This window comes from Triticum aestivum, chromosome 2A (genome assembly GCF_018294505.1).
Source record: "Triticum aestivum cultivar Chinese Spring chromosome 2A, IWGSC CS RefSeq v2.1, whole genome shotgun sequence".
Classification (NCBI taxonomy): Eukaryota; Viridiplantae; Streptophyta; class Magnoliopsida; order Poales; family Poaceae; genus Triticum; species Triticum aestivum.
Window position 1 is genome coordinate 520,592,512 of NC_057797.1, and position 6,000 is coordinate 520,598,511.

Genomic DNA, 6,000 nt, shown 5'->3' on the forward strand with positions numbered 1-6,000 from the left:
AAGTTACCGATGAACAAAGACAAAAGAGGGAATGCCTTCCGGGGCATCCCCAAGCTTAGGCTTTTTGGTGTCTTTGTATTTACCTTGGGGTGCCTTGGGCATACCCAATCTTAGGCTCTTGCCACTCCTTGTTCCATAAATCATCGAATCTTTACCCAAGACTTGAAAACTTCACAACACAAAACTTTACAAGAAAATCTCGTGAGCTCCGTTAGCGAAAGAAAACAAAACACCACTTCAAGATAATGTAATGAACTCATTATTTATTTATATTGGTGTTAAACCTACTGTATTCCAACTTCTCTATGGTTTATAAACTCTTTTACTAGTCATAGATTCATCAAAATAAGCAAACAACGCATGAAAAACAGAATCTGTCAAAAATAGAACAGTTTGTAGTAATCTGTAGCTAACGCAAACTTATGGAATACAAAAAATTCTAAAATAAACTTCTGGACGTGAGTAATTTATCTAGTAATCATATGCAAAAAGAATTAACTAAATAGCACTCTACAATAAAAAATGGCAGCAATTCTCGTGAGCGCTAAAGTTTCTGTTTTTTACAGCAAGATCAAAAAGACTTTCCCCAAGTCTTCCCAATGGTTCTACTTGGCACAAACACTAATTAAACACAAAAACACAACCAAAACAGAGGCTGGATAAATTATTTATTGAATAACAGCAAGGAAAATATTGGGTTGTCTCCCAACAAGCGCTTTTCTTTAAAGCCTTATAGCTAGGCCTAAGATTTCAACGATGCTCACATGAAAGACAAGAATTGAAGCACAAAGAGAGCATCATAAAACATGTGACCAACACATCTAAGTCTAACATAATTCCTATGCATAGGCATCTTATAGGCAATCAAATTATCAAGGCAAGCAAAAACTAGCTTATGCAAGGAAGCGGAAAGAAACAATAGCAATCTCAACATAACGAGAGGTAATTTAGTAACATGAAAATTTATACCACCATATTTCCCTCTCTCATAATAATTGCATGTGGGATCATAAGAAAATTCAACAAAATAGCTATCACATGAAATATTTTCAACACGATCCACATGCATGCAAAGTTGACACTCTTCCAAAATAGTGGGATTAACATTAACTAAAGTCATGACCTCTCCAAACCCACTTTTATCAAAAAATTCATAAGATTGAACATTCTCCAAATATGTGGGATCTAAAGTTGACACCCTTCCAAACCCACTTTCAATAATATTGCAAACACTATTAACAATCTCATATTCATCATGGAGCTTAAATAAATTTTCAAGATCAAAAGAAGAATCACCCCAATCATGATCATTGCAACAAGTAGTAGACATAGCAAAACTAGCATCCCCAAGCTTAGGTTTTGCATATTATAAGCACAATTGACATTAATAGAATTTGTACTATCATCATTGCAAATCATGCTTTCTATTCAAAGATCCATCATGAATCACTACATAATGTACTTCATCACAATTTTCAGATTCACGAATTTCAAGCAAAACTTCATAAAGATAATCTAGTGCACAAAACTCGCTAGCAATTGGTTCATCATAATTGGATCTCTTAAAAAGATTAGCAAGCGGATGAGGATCCATATATCTTAGGTTCTCTGTTTAGCAATAAATAAACAACTATTCCAAGCAAACGAGCAAACGAGCCAAGTAAGACATCAAAGCAAATGAAAAGACGAACAGAAGAAGGGAGAATAAAATGGCAAGGGTGAAGTGGGGGAGAGGAAAACGAGAGGCAAATGGCAAATAATGTAATGCGAGGGATAAGAGTTTGTGATGGGTACTTGGTATGTCTTGACTTGGCGTAGATCTCCCCGGCAACGGCGCCAGAAATCCTTCTTGCTACCTCTTGAGCACTGCGTTGGTTTTCCCTTGAAGAGGAAAGGGTGATGCAGTAAAGCAGCATAAGTATTTCCCTCAGTTTTTGAGAACCAAGGTATCAATCCAGTAGGAGACCACGCGCGAGTCACCTCATACCTACACAAACAAATAAGAACCTCACAACCAACGCGATCAAGGGGTTGTCAATCCCTTCACGGCCACTTGCAAGAGTGAGATCTAATAAAGATGATAATGATAAGATAAATATTTTTGGTATTTTTATGATATAGATTGAAAGTAAATATTGCAAATAAATACGGGAGCGTTATTTTTGGAACAAACATGATCGAGGAGACTTGGAGTGGACGTCAAGAAACAATCGAGGAGGCCATGAGGTAGGGGGGCGCGCCCTCCACCCTCGTGGGTCCCTCGTTGCTCCACTGACCTACTTCTTCCTCCTATATATATCCATATACCTCGCAAACATCCAGGAGCACCACGAAACCATATTTCCACCGCCGCAACCTTCTGTACCCAAGAGATCCCATCTTGGGGCCTTTTCCAGAGCTCCGCCGGAGGGGGCATTGATCACGGAGGGCCTCTACATCAACTCCATGGCCTCTCCTATGATGTGTGAGTAGTTTACTTCAGACCTTTAGGTCCATAGCTAGTAGCTAGATGGCTTCTTCTCTCTCTTTGGATCTCAATACAAAGTTCTCCTCGATTCTCTTGGAGATCTATTCGATGTAATCTTCTTTTGCAGTGTGTTTGTCGAGATCCGATGAATTGTGGGTTTATGACCAAGTCTATCTATGAACAATATTTGAATCTTCTCTGAATTCTTTTATGTATGATTGGTTTATCTTTGCAAGTCTCTCCGAATTATCAGTTTGGTTTGGCCTACTATATTGATCTTTCTTGCAATGGGAGAAGTGCTTAGCTTTGGGTTCAATCTTGCGGTGCTCGATCCCAGTGAAACAAAGGGAAATGAAACGTATTGTATTGTTGCCATCGAGGATAAAAAGATGGGGTTTACATCATATTGCATGAGTTTATCCCTCTACATCATGTCATCTTGCTTAAGGCGTTACTCTGTTCTTATGAACTTAATACTCTAGATGTGTGCTGGATAGCGGTCGATGTGTGGAGTAATAGTAGTAGATGCAGAATCGTTTCGGCCTACTTGTCACGCACGTGATGCCTATATACATGATCATGCCTAGATATTCTCATAATTATTCGCTTTTCTATCAATTGCTCGACAATAATTTGTTCACCCACCGTAATACTTATGTTATCTTGAGAGAAGCCACTAGTGAAACCTATGGCCCCCGGGTCTATTCTCCATCATACAAGTTTCCCATATAGGTTTCATTCCGTTTGGACTCCATTTGATATTCCTTTTCGGAGAAACACTAAAATAGGCAAAAAAACAGCAATTTGGGCTGGGCCTCCGGTTAATAGGTTAGTCCCAAAAATAATATAAAAGTGTAAAAATAAGCCCATTAACATCCAAAATAGATAATATAATAGCATGGAGCAATCAAAAATTATAGATACGTTGGAGACGTATCAGAATTCCACTTCTTTTCAGGATTCCCAAGAGTTGTTTCCCATAGAGAAAATAATCTTGTGAGTGTTCACAACAAAGTGTACAAGCAGAAAGAGCAATCATGGCTAAAACAATAATTTGATAAACAAATGATGTTAGCACGGGATGGAACAAAATTTGCTAGCAAGTTACACACGAAGAGTACCATCCAAAGCAACATTTGAAGTAAACCTTATGGAGTGCACACAAAATATAAGAAACTATTTTCAAGAAACATTGAGCCGACAACCGTGTAATTGGTTCCTAGGACTTTCCCAACTGCACCCGCGAGCGACCGGGGGAACCCTAGCACGCCGCCCCCACCCCAACCCTCCTCTCACGCCCCTCCTCCTCCTGCCACCACCGAGTGAAGTCTGGCCTCCTGGATCTGGAAGGGTGGCTCGGGGCCTCCTGGACGGCAATGGGGCGGCACAACTGTCGTGGCTGGGTGGCAGCATAATCCGGGATGGCGTTCGGATGTGCCCTGGTGTCAACAGACTTCGACGGGTAGCGCGGATCCAATATGTCTTGGTGGATGCCATTCGGCAGCGTAATGGTGTAGGGGGCAGCCCATTTCGTGTTGGTCTTGCCATCACACTTGTGCTCTCCTTCCATGTTATGCAGTTGTGGTGTCAATCCGAGTCGGGCGCCCCTGAAGCTGTTGTGTTGTCGGGCGGATCTGCACGGATGGCCACGGTCTGGTGGCGTGCGGGCTTGCCATGGCCAAGGTCAAATAACTAGGGTGGAGCTTGCTCGACAGAGGCCGTCAGCAGCCACTCGGTGTGTTGCCCCCAGTCCAAGGGGACTGGCTGGAGACGTAGGCGCGGGCGCTTCCTACAGTGCAGGTGCTAACCCAAACTCGTTGGTTCATGTCAGGCTATGAGTGGATGGAATGACTCTACACTTCCTACCGTGGTTGATGTGTTGTGAAGTGGCCAATTGATGGTGTCTCGAGAGATGGATTCTGGGGGCGGCATCCTCGGGTGGTGGTCCGCATGGTTGGCTCTTGGCGGGGACCATGCTTCTTTGTTGCGTGAGCAGCAAGGGGTATAGCGGCGGGCGGCTCAGGCTTGTTCTCTGTCGTTGGCAGTAGCGATGCCGAGATCCAGATCTGGAGGCTTGTGTTTGTCATGGTGGTCCTGGATGCCTCGTTGCGGCACGGGCAAACTGTCGAGCGAAAGCTCCGCGCTTTGGTGCCGACGCACGCGGTTGCCGCTCTCCTCTTGAGCACATCGTTGTGGTTCTCCTCTCCGTGCCAGTTTACTGGGTGAAGACCCATGTCCGTCTCGGACTCGGCAATGGTGACGCTTAGCGTTGTTTTCCCTCCTGGGGGCGTTGTCATGGAGCTTAGTTATCTGGGGCGTATCGTGTCACTGTATTCAGGTTTTCCTGTGTTAGTTCTCGACCACATAGGCATGTATGTTTATGTTGTCCGGTTATGTCCGGATCTGCTTTGTATGAGAGGCTCCTCATTACCTTGTATATATCGTTCAACCGTTCACCTTGGTTTGATGCTTTATCTATAAAAAAGCAGGGCCAGAGCCAATTTCAAGAAGAAACATTGCACCACCAACTGGAGGAGCACGGATCTAAAAAAACTCCAGGAGCACCCACAGCTAAGACCACCTTCGATTCGATGCATGAAATACATAACCTCCATCCGCCCTAAATCTCTGCTATCGAAAAATTCTGAGACAATCAACATGGAAAGGGTGCTCACCAGTGATGGGGACTGGGGAGTCGTCAATGCCGAGGACGTCGAGCTTGAGGCAGTGGACGGCATCCCAGAATCCTGGATCAATGCAGCTCTCGATGGCCTCCATCTCGAGCGGACGCGCGTGCGTCTCAGCTTTCGCCGCCATCTTCCGTCTCGTCTTTTGGATTTCAATAACCCTTGCAATTGGAGCAGGGTTTTCTCTGGCTTATGTACTCCCTCCATTCCACAATGTAGTGCCTATAGATTTTTCTAAAAATCAAACTTTGCCAACTTTGATCAAGTTTATAGAGAAAACTATATACATCTACAATAGCAAACATGTACATTCTGAAAATATAACTCATGATGTATCCAATGATATGCATTTGGTATTATAGATGTACCTATTTTTCTCTATAAATATGGTCAAACTTTGTAATGTTTGACTTCTGAGAAAATCTATAGGCACTACATTATGTATAACTGCTGCACACGACATTGCGTTTGGTCAAGGAAAATCGGGGAAACAACGAAACCATCTTCAAATAGTAATTCGACTCGACCGTAACCTTTCCAGCTTCCCTCCAAAAAAAAGTCGGCCATGCTCTGGCCCAGGCCGGCCGACCGAGTTGGCAGCCTGTCAGGACCCAACCTTTTTTTACATGGACTCAACCTTGATGAGCTCCTAAAGTCTAAAGATTCTGAAGAATTGCACATTTTCACTGCTCACCTGCAGCTCACTTGCCTCTCCGCTGTGGCTGACGACTGAGCACCATCTATCTTGGATCCGATGGTATTCCTTCATATCAAAATATAAGACATTTTTGCAGTTCAATTCTCCCTCCGAGGGTCTCCCTGTGGTTGGTAGTATTGTTTGTCTCC

General features: G+C 43.3%; 1 pseudogene; it reads right to left on the bottom strand.

Annotated features, from left to right (window-relative positions):
* Window positions 1-5,284, bottom strand: part of LOC123185491 (ubiquitin-like modifier-activating enzyme atg7) — a 95,118-nt pseudogene extending 89,834 nt beyond the window's left edge.
* Between the last annotated feature and the right edge of the window lie 716 nt (window positions 5,285-6,000).